Source organism: Peromyscus californicus, unplaced genomic scaffold (genome assembly GCF_007827085.1).
Source record: "Peromyscus californicus insignis strain IS unplaced genomic scaffold, ASM782708v3 Scaffold_4__1_contigs__length_199733344, whole genome shotgun sequence".
Lineage (NCBI taxonomy): Eukaryota > Metazoa > Chordata > Mammalia > Rodentia > Cricetidae > Peromyscus > Peromyscus californicus.
Window position 1 is genome coordinate 114851958 of NW_026294562.1, and position 16393 is coordinate 114868350.

A 16393-nucleotide genomic window follows, 5' to 3' on the forward strand; every position below is an offset into this window, starting at 1 on the left:
AGTAGAATCCTCTGGGTGTGCTGAATGGATTAGATATGAGTAGAGCTAGAAGAAGGTGAATCTACTCGTGAAATCCTGTCTTAGAAACTAGCTTGTTCTGATATAGTTAATAGAGATGATATAGACAGATACATGAAAAAGTGAGTCACAGAAGAAAAATAGTTATTTATTTATGAATATTTTAAATCTGTCCAGGAACAGATATCAACCAGGAAAGTGATGTGTGATACTCAGAAGAGAGTTTTAGTTTGAGATGTAAATGCACAGCAACCGGTATATAAAATCTAGAATGCATCAAAACATCTGAAGAGCAAATATAAACTTATAAGAAGTAATAAAAGGAAACAATCTACAGAGTGAGAGACAAACAAGAACAAGTGATATCGAGGACCACAGGATGGTCTCAGAACCATATATTCAGAGACACATCCAAGGCTTCTGTGTTGCATAGAAAAAGTAATCTGGTTTTATTGAAAATATATTTACTATGTACATTGGATACTTAGATGATATTTGATGCAATAGTTGTGTCTTATGTATGTGTGTACATTGCTGATTATATGAGTAATCCATATTTTAAAAACTAAGATGTAGACATTATTTTATTTCCTCTATTTCATAAATATGTATCATATATGGGTTTGATAAGTTAAAAACTAGTCAATCACTTCTAAAATTGTAAAGAATTGTTTATTTCTGATGACCCTAAAATACACTCTCTCATCATCCTTTGTTGCCTTATTACCCATTCCTATAAGAGCTATAATAGCAAAGTCCATGAAAGTAAGAGAGACCATACAGATACATCTCGAACTTTTTAGTGTCGCAGAAATTCATAGTGTTGATTTGTAATTTAAAGAATAAAAAGCCCTCCAAGGGATAGAGAGATGATTATTTGGTAAAGAGAAGTAATAGATGTGTATAACGTTTATTGTGGCTACTACCAGGAAATACATACATACATGTGTATGTGTGTATTATCTGAATTAGATTTAACTATCATATATAGTGTAGAGTCATCTGAGGTAGTCTTAACTGAGGGATTACCTAGATCAGGGTGCCCTGTGGCCATGCTTTTTAAGGGATTGGTGTGAGCAGTTTAATCATTATGCATGACACCACCCTTAGACAGGTGGTCCAGGTCAGTATGAGAAAACTAGCTAAGTATAAGCCAGTAAAGGAGTCCTAGGGCAACCCAGCATGATGAATTCTTCCACGGCTGTTCACTCCAGGTTACTTCTGAGTTCTGGCATTGATTACCTTCAATAATGGATTGTGATCTGGAAGTGTGAGCCAAATAGATACTTTCTTTCCAACTAGATTTTTGTCATGGTTTCAAGAGAAGAGTAATATCCATATTATAATGCCAGATGCCTGGAACTTCCTTTAGAATAAGTTACTGGACTAGGAAGGTGGCTTGATAGGTAAAATACCCATTCATTACAAGCATAAGGGCTTATGTTCAATCCCCAGTACTCATAAAATCTGGGCATGGCCTCTCACATGCCTAAAACCTCAGAAGGGTAGATACAGGAAGATTTCTGGACCCCAGCTGAACTCTAGATTCAGTGAGAGATCCCATCTTAAGGGAATGTGGTTAGGAGTGATAGATCAAAACCTCTGATGGGCTTCTCTGGTCTCCTTTCTGGACACATACCTGCATACACAATTAGTACCTACCCACACCAACATAAAGACATTATAGTTTAGAAATTTAGAAGAAATGTATTACAACTCAGCTTATTATAAGGCTTCACAAAGCGATTATCCTTTATGTTATTAAAACACTGTAAACTAATAATGGATAGATTGCAAATAGACAAGTAGAGAACACATTACATATATCAATACCACTCCTTTGGCCCATAAATAGTTATTGAGTGGTTTACTTTGGACCAAACATTCTGCTATATCCTGAGGGCTCCGTTTTGGATAGAGTAAGTGCATGCTCTGGTGGAGCCTACAACAATCTAACAGAAGGAGGAGTTGTTAGATGATAAACAAGATAAATAGGTGAAAGTCTTTATGCTACAGAGTATTGAACCCAAAAGAAGCAACAAAGCACAAGACAATAGAGTAAGATACGATGTGACAAATGTGATCATGTTAAATCTTGTTGCCAACAATACAAATTTAAAACATAATATTCAAATAATATGTAAATAAGTAAAGGATCGAGTTGGGAAAACATCGAGGAAAAGTTCATTCCAGATAAAGGTTAAAGCAAATATCAAGTTTCCGAGACAGGATTTTATTTAGTGTCTTGGGGAATACTAAGGAACCAATGCAGCACCTGCTGTGAACTGAGAAAGAAGCAAAGGCCAGTCTGTGAGGTCCTGTGATGGTGTTAAGCTTGTTTAGACTTCAAAAGACTATGGCTTTAACATTGTATGGGAATGTTTTCCTGGAAGGTTTCTCAGCACAAAAGGGTTATACTCTGCCTTATATTTGAACAAGAGAAAGATCACAAAGGCGGATGTCGGGGGAGCAGGGAAGAATCTACGGAAGTCGATCAGGTGGTAGTAGCATCTGTAGGGATGAGGTCACAGAAAAGGTCCTCTGTGTGTTTTGAATGTGAAATGAAAGAGTTTGCTGTCAGATGACTTGAGATAAGAAGGTAAGGAGATTTCAGTGAGAATGAGGGAGCTGGAGATTTCAACCTGGCCACCTGAAGCCTGATGTCCTCATTGGGTCAGAGGAGCACAGAGCAGCAGATCTGAATGGATACACCAGAGGCTGCATTTTTTATACTTACTCGAATTCATGAACATATGTGGACAAAACAGCTGGATATACAAGGCTGAGTTTCTCTAGAGAGGTCTGAATTGTTAATAAAAATATGGGAGGCATCAGCATACAGATGTCCGTTTTTGTAAACCAAGAATCTGGATGAAATCACCTAGGAAGCAGAAAAACAAAAAAGTAGTTAAACAAGCTGCATTCTACAGGATTCCAAAGGTCCAAATGTCTAGAGATGAAGACAAACTAGAAAGCAGGCTGAACAGTATTTGAATGAGAAACTTTCTCGAATGTAGTTTGTGTGAGTGGTGTGGGGAGTGATATAACAGAGTACAGCCATATTGTATCGGAAAGAAATAAAAGGCATGCATGATTAAGTTTCCATTAAATGTCATGAACGGGCATGAACTGAGAGAACAAAGACTGACTTTTAAATTTCTAAGTTTATTGGTATGGCTAGAATATTTCCAGCTTGAGGATTAAAAATTCCTTGTAAATTTCTGCTGGAGTTTCTTTGGTGACCTTAACTCTCACCCACCCAATCTCAGCCACCTGCTCCTCCTTGGGAGTCTACCAATCAAGTAAATCCATTTTTGTCTACTTTGCTCCAATGGCTTTGTTCATACTGGTTGTGACCTTTTATTTGATTTGCTAGAATGACATTTATCACAGAATTGAGAGTATAGGCTTAGAATTCAGTAGAGGCAAGTGTGAACCTTGGAACTATTTTGTGTTGGCTGTGTACCCTTGTCCAGCTGGTGTTGCTGAAACTTACACTCTTATTAACAATGGCATAAGATAATTACCCTTATACAAATGTTCTAAGAAAGAGTGAATGAAATATTTTAAAATACTTCCTTTCCAAAATCTTAGATCTGCTTTGATGTGTTTCCTACAGCCTCTGAGCACATGTGGAACTTCTTACTCATTTTTTTTTTCTCCCTGGCCACTTCTCATACTTTTCTTATGCTATTTATTTCTAAGCTAATATGGCAGCTATTTACACAGCTTTCTAGTTACAATAGATTTAAAACCTACAAAAGGTTAAATATGTGCTATCCTGAGCATAATTTGGTACAATTTTTGCACAGAATTAAAAGTTTGAATAAATCCTAAATGTGCAAAATATAAAATAAATTTCCTCTATATCACCTTATATTTGACTACCTTGCCAAGATTCTATGATAACATTCCCTCCTCACTCTAGAAAACTAAGAAGTACATCACAACCATCCCCTCTGCCCTGTGGGTTTGGCTATCACAGGGCCTCGATGAGAATCAGTCTGGAGAAATAAGCAAAGAACCTTGAATATTCCCCTCACTTTTTCAACACATTAAATAAGAGTATCATAGAACTAGGGAGTGCACTACCTATGACTCCATGTAACTGAGACCCATGGAAATTAAATGATGTATACCAGCCTGTGATCAGAGTGTAATAAAAATTAATCTCAAAATTCATCTTTGATCATTTTATACAATTTGTTCTTTACAATATTCTAAATAAACAACATTAATTATATATGTTAATATACTACTGATATTAAATCCTTTCCTGATGTATTTTGTTCAATGCTATGCAATGTATTTAAAATGCCTTTCTATAGTAGGTCTTTTGATGTTGAGGACAATGATTATAATAATATAAATATACAGATGGGAAAGGACACGTTGTTCAGTGGTATAGCACTTGCTTGACATGGAAAACTCGTATCTAATGGTAAACAATGACAAAAATAGAGAGAGAGAGAACTTCCCAGGTTAAAGACACATTGCTTAGTTTTCTGACTTTAAATATTATTCAATTGCAAAATAACCAGTATTGTAAATAACTGGTATACATTTTTGTTATGGTGGATCTGATGCTCAGAGATATATAGTTTTTGACCACACTTCAAGAGCAAGTTAGTAGCAGAGCCATGATTTCCATTTAGAACATCTATTTCTTTGAGTATGTAGGGGTGGGAATAGTATGTGTGTATACACGTGTATGGGAGCGGTATCCACATAAAGTCCTATGTGGAACCAAGAGGCTGGAACAGTATATCTTCCTCAATCTCTTCTTCATGTACTTTTTGGGAAGGAAAATGATCTGTCATTGAACCACCATTTCAGGAATGAATCGCCATTTCTGAGAGACTGACTGGATTGTGAGTACCCGGGATCTACTTGTCTCTGAGCACCAGTTCTGGAGTGACAGAGTGACAGGTAGGAATCACTATACCAGGCTTTTGATACTTATTCTAGAGATCCAATCTCAGCACATAATTTATTGTATGTATGTTTGAAATCATAAAAAAATCAACAAATAAACTGTAAAAAGTAACTGATTATCCTCATTTCATATAAACTAAAACATGCAATCTCAAAACAAGCTGGTGTGTGTGTGTGTGTGTGTTTTGTAGCTCTTGGGCTATAAGAGTGGCAACTTGATGAGAAAAAAACTAGGTCCTTGCTATGGGTAATGAGGAAGTATTCCTTTGTATAATGATCAAAGTAATTTTAAAGCAGTGTAGGCCTAAATTCTAATAGTATGGAGATCTTAACTCACTCAAAATGGGTATGGATACTTTAATCTATATGATATGTTAGTTCAATATGCTAATATCAGAAGCAAACAAGTACTTTAATCCCCTTTACATATCTGGGTTCATTGCCCATCATAGAAAGCAGTAGACACATATTTAATGTAGAAACCTGTAATTTGCCTTAAGTAACTATGCAGTCTTATATCTTATATGAATACAGAAAAGGAGAAATTGCTGGGGAGAATTTGCTATAAACAGCAAATGGCAATGTAATCAGACTCGTAGCTCACATTGTCTTTTGTTTTCAACAATCTTCTCACTGCCCAACCATCTTTCTGGCACAGATGTCTCTTATATAACTTAATCCTCACAAAAGCAAATCACATAGCTCAGGACGTCAACGCTAACAAGATTCCTTCTGCACGAGCCATAGCCTCATCACAAACAGGGTGTCAATATTACATGTGCTCTGTTTGCCTTTGATACTTTTTTTAAAGAAACAACTGCATGCGTAGATAAGAAGCATTCAGAAGTATAATGTGATTGAGACCCACGCAATGTGGGAAAGCTCTGCTGTCATCGGTATCTGAAGCATACATCTGTGACCTTGTAAACAAGAGAGAACAGCATCCTCTTTGTTTAGCTGAAGACAAAGAATGGGCCATATTTTAATCCTCCCAAAGCCATAAATGGCACCACACAAAGATGAAATCTGCAATTTTATGCATTAGCTAAAAAGTGCTAGCTGTAGACGGGAATTCACTAAATCATTGTAAATCATTTAAACAAGTGGTTTAGTAGTCCATGAAGACCCGAAACAGCCTTTTGCAATAAAGCAATACAAAAATAATAATAACACAATCCACCATTTCTAACTGGTCTCAATTTAATTATCAATCAGGGATTTTAAACTTTAACCATTTCATAGCCCCCAGATGTTTTCTACATATTTGTGGCATACCTCTAAAGACTGTGTAAAGAATTATTGTTCCTGTTAGAAAACCAATCATCTGATGCTTGGAAGTATACTTGACATTTTTATAACTTGTTCTATATTTATTTACTAATTGCTGATATTTATTGTTTGTTTGAAAACATAAATTCTATTTCATGGAAGCCTTGCATAATACCTAGAAGGTCTGGTTACTAACTACATTAATACCTCTTGCTATGGAAATTTACAGGTAAAATTGTTGTGCAGGTTTCATATCTATAAAAAATAAGTCAGAAAACAAACCCAACTGTCTCTGATGTCCATGCTTATTATAATCAAGTGACAGTGTCCTGTGAAGGACCTCATGGTTTGGTTATTTGCAGTTCACATATTGACCATACACCATTCTAGAGGTTGAGCTGTCCATTAAATGTTTGCCTTAAGTCCATCCACTAGATATTACATTAAATAAATCAAATTAGTTAATTTTTCCTACCTAAATCATTTGTATCACTGTTTCTTATCCATGGTGCTCTTCTCAATTGTGAATATTATTGTAGTAAGATATTGTCTATCCATTGGAGGATATTTAGTGGTGTCTCTATTCTCTGTCTACTTAACCAAAGGGCTGGTAACACAATTTTTTATTTATGAAACCAGTTATACCCCTAGATATCAGTGAATGCCATTGGCAGGTGGGAATTACTTCCAGTTGAAAAGCGCTGATTCACATCAAAGTCCTCAAAGTAATGTCCACATCACTAGTAACAAAAAGTGCAGCTAAGGGCAAGCCACTGGATTCATCATTTCTACACAGTTTTTCTCTGAAACTACCAATGATACAAAAAAAATTAGAAGTGTCCCTTCTTCACATTGCTGTGTCTTTCTGTATGTTTCTGTTGCCAAGGCTGCTATTTCCATTGGAAAAACACAATCTAAACTGAGACATTGTAACATTTTTTTACAGCCACTGAACTTGGTTTTGAGTATCCACAAATTACAATAAGAGAATGTGAGAATAGCCTAGAATATTATTTGCAATATCAAAGGCTGCTGCATCCTAGTTATAAAATCCCTTATAATGAGTAGAATAGCAAATGCTATTTTATATAGTATTTACATGTCATTTTGAAAATCTCATTTAACTGATTTTTTTAAATCAGTAGTAATATATTATTTACTTACCCCTAAAGAATTAAGCTACATTAAGACATATTGTATTTGTAGCTATTTTTATCATTGTCAAATAAAATGATGGGTATTTTATAGTCATGTTGCCCACTAGACCACTGCAATTATAATGCTTTTCACTTAAAAAAAAAAAAAAAAAACAACCTCAAGAATTTAACTCTGTGACCTACACTCAAAACTACTGTGACAAGTAACCATTACAGAAATCTTCTATAGCTGACATTTTGTAATGACACAATCATGTCTACTTAAAATATACTCTTTTGCCTATGCATCTTCCTTTTAACTTTCTTGAACAGTTTGGCTAAAAACGGAAGATATTTGAGACTGCAATTATGTACCATTTTGATTACTGATTATCTCCCAAAATTTGCATGTCTAATTTTAAATATTCTTGAATGTTTGAGAAAAAAATATTTGCACACTCCCTGTGGAAGAAGAACATGGTGCTGACTCAGATTAGTAGACTTAAAAAAAAAAAAAAAAAACAACCTTAATCTACACATTCAAGTTATAAGATAACATTATGTCAAAAACTAGAACTTGGGAGTCAAATGTCCCTGAGTTTATACACCTGCTTTGTTATGATAATAGCAGTGAAACATCAAAGAACTTAGCTAGTCTCTTTTCATCATATGTTGTTGTTCACAAAGAAAAATAAAATCCACATAGCTGTTGAGAAAATTAGTAATATGAGAACCCAGGCAGCATTTTATATCCAAAGTCCTGATGACAACAGAGAGTCATAATTTACATTTATACACTCTGCACCTCAGGTCAGGCAAGTTTCTCAGATTTTAGCAACTAATTTTTCATACTCACTTAGTAGTATTAATATCATTTTAATATCATTTGAACTTCCCCCCCATCACCAATAAGGAACCTTAGGGCTTTGCTTATACATGTATATGTATATATTTGTATATGCTTATGTGTATATGTGTTTATACATGTATATATTTATACATGTTTATACACATACATTTGTTTATATGTGTATAAACAAATACCTAAATTTATATATATATGAAACCTATATAAATCATATGTATGATTTAATTCTGTTTTAAAATTCACATAAGCATTCAACAGAAGATGAGATCCACATCCAAGAAGTCTGTTGCAGAAACTTCAATAACAAAATACACTGCAAACCTTAACATACTGGGAACCATCAAAAATAGCTGCACTGTAGATTTATTCTATGGAAAAAGGGTGCATTTCATAATATTCACATACACACACACACACACACACACACACACACACACACATACACACACACACACACACTCACGGAGGTATGTATGTATTGTTGGGGTAGGTTTCTTGGTACCCTTTTTCATGTTCTGACAATGAAAGAAAAACTTCAGTCTTCAAAACAACAAAAATTAAAATAAAATAAAACCAGTGTTTTGTGTAACTCATTTGATGATGAACTAATAAAACACACGGAATACTTGATATAATGTCTAATGTGCTCAATAAATAGTATTTAACATGGCAAGTATTAGTCTACAACAAAACTTTTATTGGAAGTTCTATAGCCAAACATATGTATGTTTTTATATATGTGTATATGCGTCTGTGTCTGTGTTCCTGTGTGTGTATTTCAAACAGTATTGTTAGCATTGAAATATATATTCATTTCTTCTCTGCATTAATTCAGAAGCAATGAAAACAAATCTATGATATGTCACTTTATTCAAATAGTTTTATTCAAATGAGACAAAGGAATGTCAAGAAGGTACTATCTCATTTATAAACAGTTGAAAATTCAAAATTAAAATATTCATTTCTTGGGTTATATGAGTATGAAATAAAACTATTTCTTTGGATGTGTCTATCTCATGTCTTCTAAGTTCAATTACTGACAGATAGGACACAGCTGCCCTAGGATTAGGATTAATATTTCAAACACATAATTCTAAATCAAGGAGTCTTTTGCTTCTATATAATACATTATCAGGATCTGAAAATCCCAAGCAAATCTACTTCATATTAGCAAGCCACATATACTAACATGTATGTATACATGCACACACACACACACACACACACACACACACACACACACACACACACACATATATATATATATATATATATATATATATATATATATATATATATATAAAGAGTCCTCATTTTCACAAAGTTAGATTAAGCTGAATGTATTTTAATAATATAAACAGAAACTAAGTAAAAATAAATGTCTAAGTCCATATATGTGTTAATCCAATAGCAAAAATATATAAAGAAATGTCTTTTTATTCCATGAATGTAGCAAACCTTGAATAAAACATGCATACATAATTTACTCAAATAGTACAATTAAGTACATTTTTATAACTTATTTAATCTCATCTTTTCCACTTATTAGCATTCTATTCTTCCTCTTTTTTTTTTTTTAACAAGGCTTCATGTAACTAGCTACATAGCTAAGAATGACTTTGAACTCTTGGCTGCTTCCACCTCTCAAGTGCTGGGGCTATCCTTCTTCATCACCACTCACAGCTTTCATTTAGTTTTTCTAACTGTAAACATGTTCCCACCACTCTTCAAAAAGAGAGTGCAGTAACATACCCATAACAATATTCAACGCATTCTGAATCAAATAAGAATCATGAAAGACATTCACTCACAAATGTAAACGTGTTTAGGGAAGTCAATTAATCTAGTGGGAAATACGACAAAATAACAACTCAGACACAAAAGAAAGCAGTGTGCCATTACTTAAGTATTCCAAATCACAGATAGTCCTTATGTGTGGGCATATATCTATGGCTGAATTTCTCAGGGTACCCTGTATATCTTTATGCATATCCATAGTGTGTACTAAGAAGTGATGGTAGAGGTCCATGTCTACTTTTGATGACAAATGAAGATTTGAGCAAGTACATGAACTTTTCAAATATCGTCTTTCTCCAAATAATTTCAGAAGGGTCAATAATAAATAATCATTGAAAGTTCTTTTTCGCTCCTTTTAAAAAAATAAATATTTGTTTTTCCTCTCTTTTTGAGCATGTAACACACAGGATAAACACCGCTATGTAAAATCACAAAACTCTAGGGGATTCAGTTAAAATACATCAATTTCACATTCAGTCATGGAGTGGAAAGGACCAGGGAAAGCTTGTTTCTAAGGAGTGGTGGCTCATCAAGTGTCCAGTGCAGCTTATGGAGTTTTATCAGGACCCTGTCCAGGGTGCTGAAAGGGTTTCTAGGAGAAAGCTGCAGACTTGGTGGTATGCATGTCATTAACCTAGTGAGTCTGGGAAGCAATGATCCTATTTCTAAACCAGTGATCCTTCAACATGGAAATCTGCCTCCACAAATGACAAAAATATCCACAACTGACAATTAACTATGTAATTACATAGAAGTAACGGAGAAATTAAAGGAGAAAATTCTCTGCACTCTGTAAGGGAAGAGCACGAAGCATACATAACAAGAAAGATGACACACCTAAGCCTTCTGAAACTCACAATAAAGTGCCAAATAACTCAGAGCAAATCCTTGATGGAGGAAGGGGATGTACTTAGAGCTAGGCATGCTCTCTATACTGTTCTAGACAGACAACCTGCTGCCAGCCCTAGGAAAACAGGTAATCATTAGCCTACTCCTTAAGCAATTCAAGCAGTAAAATACAAGGTTGGAAATGGAAAAGAAAGGAGAAAGGTGAACTCACTTATCCACTGGCCTATACCAATTGCTTGCAAAGATATAAATTGGTGCCTACTACTCCCTACTTGCCTGGATACTTGAGCTGATTTGGGTGAAGCAATGCCAGGATTCTGACTAAATAAACACAAGCATCTGTGATCCTCTCCTTAAAGTCTCTTTTCCAACTTCATATACTCTAGAAAGAAACGTGAACAACCACAAATTGCAGAACTAGGTGGAGAACCCTCCAGGCTGACAGTCACTTCCCACTGAGAGGTCCAAAGTGTGGGTTAGGTTAACAACACTGGCTAACATTTGCCTTGGTAGGACTGTCCTTGTCATTAAGTCTCTGTAGCTTAGGATCCCTCCTGTGCACAATGCTCTGCTACCCTGGAGTAGCTTTGTGTCTGGAAGGAAAGAGATGCTTCATCCAAGGAAAAAGAAAGGGCATGGGGGCTTAGAGTGACATTCAGATAGAGGCATTGAAGCCTAAGATTGCTTTCAGCATCTCCCACTGTTCCCCCTCTCCCTGCATCAAGACACGCTGCCGCGGGAGGAGAACCCAATCTATCCACAAGTATTTCTCCTTCCTTCCCCTCTCTGCCTTTGCTTCCTCAGTTTTGAGTCCTCCGATGGTTTGGGTAAGTCAGTCTGCATTCTAAATCATGTTCCTGTTGTTCCAAAGCTCAGGCATAGGGATCCAAAGGCATGCAAAATCCCTACCTCAGCCCTTGTATCTCTCCCCCGCTTTACCCTCTCGCTCGCGCCTTTTCCACCAACAGGTTTAATTAACGATAGCCTTCCATAAAAGAAGCAGTTGTGAACCTCCACAGCTCCGGTCACCCTCCCTCCACCTACATCCCCTCCTCCAAATCACATTGTGAGCTGCTCAGCATCCTAAATCCTTCTCAGGGCTGAGGATACCTGGGCACACAGACATAGCAAGCTTACCCCCTGTCGGCCCACAGCAGGCAGTGAGATGCTGTCTAGCTAGCCCCCCGGAGTAAAGTTGGGCAGCAGGGATCATCGGGGTTGAGCCAGGCTTTTCAGTCCCAGGCTTTCCCCCATCCCAAGATGATCTCAAGCTCATCCCTTGTGCTCGGAGTGCTCAGAACAGCCGAGCTGAGGGCGGTGTGTGCAGCAATCTTCCCCTCTACCAAGAAAGGGGGGAAGGGGAGCAGGGGAGAGAGCGGAGGAGGGAGGGGTGGTAGTTAGTATTTATAGAGAAAAGACTTCTCTGCGCAACTTTTTGGTGCCACCAAGTGGCACAGTGAGTTCCTTTAGGAACACAGACTACTGGGCAGATCAGGATGGGTAGACTAGTTCCATGTCCAGACACTGACACTGATGGGAGAGCAGGAGGCACCCTGAGGAGATCACTTTGTGAATGCACACCATCTCAGGATCTGCAATGCAAATCTCCAAATCCTAAGAATGAATCTGTTAAGGCAGAAGGGATAGACATTTCTTCTTCAGTCAAGTGGAAGAGGCCAAGACATGGAAGGTACCAGCTGGCCCCTGGGAGTATAGACATGTATCTCCTAGGAGAAAGATCCCTTTTCTCTTCCCTCCCCAACTCCTCTGCTTATATTACAGAACATTCCTATCTCATTCCCAAACCGTCTTTTGCCACACCAAATGACCAAACTTGAACTTGGCGTGTCAATTTCCTTGTTATAATCAGTTCTAGATAACATCTCAAATCTTCAATCAAAAAAAAAAAAATAAAAACTTCATAGCTGGTCACAAAAACATATTTTCAAATGCTATTTAATAAGACAATAAGATACATAAACAAACACAAATGTGTAACTTTAAGTTCTGTGCATCTCAACCTCTCCAAACAGCTCTCAGAACTCCAGAATCTTCGAATGGTGGCTGAATGCTTGCTGGCCTCACCCGTTCCCACCGACCTTTCAGCATGCATCCTCCAAAGAACTATGAGAGACTTATAGCTGTTTATGGTACTTTGAGAGAGAACACCTTCACAACCCATTTGTCTATATTTCCTGAATATTCTCCCTTCCCCCTTTTCCTATGCAATTCTCCAATCCTATACAAAAACACTATTTCATGAGACTTCATTGTCCCAAACTGCAGTATACTCTCTACAGTCTCCTGATGGAGAGAATGAGTATACAGTGTTGGATAGACTTGTTCAAGGTCACCTATTTTCCTAGACAATGGCCTAGGGGCCTCTCGGGGTGTGATTGAATGAACATTGATACTAAATCTGACAGTCAGAACTATTCTTTCTATCCCATCCCACATAGCTCATTCAGTCTATTCAACTCCCTTCTCTTTCCTCTTGGTCTCCATGGTCTCTGTCATCACCCTTTGTGAAAGTTCTATCAGAGAATTAAGGGTCAAAAAACATCTCCGTGCACTGCTGGAAATAAATAAACTTGGTTTTAAAGGTCCAGATGTGCTAACATATCTCTTAAATGGGCCCATGATTCTAGAAAACCTCTCATTCCTGATAATTGTAGTCACGTAAGTGTCATTTTAGAATTGTAATACTGATATTGAAAATCATCCATAATCTCCTTTCCTGCCTCGATTTGGGGTGCAGCATCAGCAAGTGCTCTTATTAGCCCCCAAACATCTAATATCCTTAGCGGTCTAAAATCCCCTTACCTTGCTAAATGCATGCTTTATCATTGCACATGTACCAGCATGAGACGGGATTGGAGGGGGGGCGGCATCAGTTGGCTTTTTTTTCCCTCTGTCTCTGATTATTTTAGTTATTTTTCTATGGAAACAAGCCCACTGAAATCCTTCAGTTACGCAAATGAAAACAAAAAGATGTTCAGAAACCTCCCATTTAGCCATACCACTGTAGCCCAGGCTCCTTACTCTAAATTCATGTCTGATTTACAGGGCACATGTCCTTGCAGGGTGACTTTCCTAAACTTACAGGACCTCCTAGCGTCCCTGGCTCCACCTGTCCTCCACCTGCCCACCACCTGCCCTCCTGGGTCCCTTTAGTCCAAGCTCCCGCCCCTTGCTCGCTCACTCTTCATCCCTGCGCTGGGGGAGGGGCTCCGGCGGCATCCTACATCCCTAGTAACTCTACAGCTGAGAGAAAGAAAAACAGCGCTGTCCTTACCAGGTGCGCGCCCTGAGCCTTGTTCCCCTGGCCAGCAGCTCCTTATAAGCTCCCTGCGCTTTCGTAGCGGCCTTGGCTGCTGCTAAATCGCTAGTGGCTGCGATCGAAGCAGTAGTGGCAGCCAGCAGAACGGCTGCGGGCCCTCGGTGGTGGCGCTCGCTCTCTCGCGCCAGCGCCTGGAGCACGTGCTGCGCCCAGGCAGACGCAGCTGGAAGCGCAGCGCTGGGCTGGCTCCTACTCCTGCAGAGTGCGGCTCGGGGCCGCAGGCTCGCCTGGGCTCAGTGAGTGAACACTGTTGCTAACGCCTCGTGGTCTCGGGGTTCAGGCCAGGGTAGTCTTGGACTTCCTCGGTAGCTCATTCCCACCCAGAGATGGAGAAGAAGCAGAGCTGTACCGGGAGGCGTGGGTGGTGGCATGTCACTCAGAGAGAAGCTGGGGGAGCAGGTAGATAATCAGCCTCTCTCTGAAGAGAGTACTGAAACTCCTGACCGTGATTGGGAAAAGGGGTGTCAATGCTGGAAGGTAGAAGGGAGGGAGAGACAGAGACAGAGACAGAGACAGAGACAGAGACAGAGACAGACAGGGAGACAAAGAGACATACAGAGAGAGAGACAGAGACAGAGAGAAAGTCAAGGAACCCCAAGATGATTCAGAAACCTGAGTGGTTAGAAAGACCAGTGTGTTTAATAGTCTTGCTCATTAGTAATGCCATTTTGCATTTGTCGGCACTTCTTAAAAACGATTCTTTCTCTGTCCATTAAAACTCTTCCTCTGTGGCACTTACTTAAAAGTATTACTTCTTCCTCAAATGGCTTGACTTCCCCTCCTCTGCTACCCCTAGTACAGCCTAGGACTATCAAAAAAAAATGCTGAGGTTATCTTTAAATTATATTTAAAAAAAAGAATAAAAGGGATTCCTATAAATTACTTGTATGGCTTAAACAAAAGAGTAATGCAGATTTCCACCAGCAGATGAACGGACAATGAAAATGTGACATATGTACATAATTAACTGTTATTCAGCTGTAAAGAAAACCGAAATTATGAAATTTACAGGGAAGAAATGATGGGCCTCAGGTGTGTAGCATTAAGTGAGGGAGTCTAAATCCAGGAATACGAAATCAGTATGCTCTCTCTTATGTGCAGATCCTACCCTGTAACGTGTGATGCAGAAATGGCTATAAATGTAGGTAAAGCTTTAAAAAAAAAAAAAAAAAAAAAAAAAAAGAAGATCCTAAAAAGCTACAAAGAAAATGGAAATAAGGTGGAAAGAGGTGCTAAGGGAAGGAGAGGACAGAAGGACTCAAGCACCATCAAAGTGGAAAAATAACTGGGGTAGGTTATCAGGGGAGTGGAAAGTCAGGAGAGGAGAAGGGAAGGAGAATCTCCTAAAAGACACTTTGAAAATGGCATCGTAATATCTACTTGTGTGTTACTTTCAAAAGTTAAAAGGTAGGGTTTGCAAAAATGTGTTCATTTTCACATTTCTGCATCTAAAGACAATTTTAGGAACTTTAAGTACGATATATGAATTTGTTCTTCTCTCTCAGGCCCTAATTTAAAATGACTCTTGGTGAAACATGAGACTTTCTGGACCAGGCAGAGCCCATTGATTTCTGCGCTTTGTCTTAGGCCCCACTGTGAAGATGATTGGTGAACTTAGAGAAACCAGTGGTTCCTCAAAGAAAGTGTCTCACAAAGATCATAACTATGGCCATATTGTCCATATTTAGGACAACTTAAAACAGACTTTGTGGGTTACAAGTACTATACCTACAATTATGAATAGATACAGGTGGTTTTCAAATACCTACGCATATTCAATTCTCTGCTATTTCCAAGACTAATGGAGGAGATGGCATCCCCAAGCCTCAGAAAAGATGAAGCCATCTCTGCACATCACATGTGGCTTCCTATGCTCTAAAAGTTAATGTGCAAATGAAATTCCAGTGCTGATCATTTGAATTATGTTCAGTGGAGAAGGAGAACACCATTAGATAATCTTAAATTGCTCAATGATATTTAAAACTATAGCTTTGTCTCAGCTTTTACACACTCCTTGTTTCACGAATGCTGTTAACAAGTTATCACTAGGTTAACCCTTTGTTTTCCTTCAATTCATTGTAAAAAAAAAAATACCTTACCTCCTTGGTTTTAATTCTGTTTATTGTATCTGAAAATCACTGCCCTGGTGATCTTGACTCAAAGTTGTTTTCCCTTTTTCGT

At 37.9% G+C, this 16393-nt stretch overlaps 1 protein-coding gene across 3 annotated transcripts in view; it reads right to left on the minus strand.

Annotated features, from left to right (window-relative positions):
• Positions 1–14549, minus strand: part of Grm5 (glutamate metabotropic receptor 5) — a 473853-nt gene extending 459304 nt beyond the window's left edge. The window contains exons 1-2 of one of the 3 annotated variants that reach the window (XM_052760517.1): positions 14168–14549; positions 2756–2899 (exon numbers count right to left, since the gene is read on the minus strand). The gene's annotated coding sequence lies outside the window, so the exon portion shown is untranslated. Of the gene's footprint in view, positions 1–2755; positions 2900–12009; positions 12209–14167 lie in introns of those variants that run through there. The other 2 variants (XM_052760518.1, XM_052760516.1) reach the window with 2 other exon arrangements.
• Positions 14550–16393: the final 1844 nt, after the last annotated feature.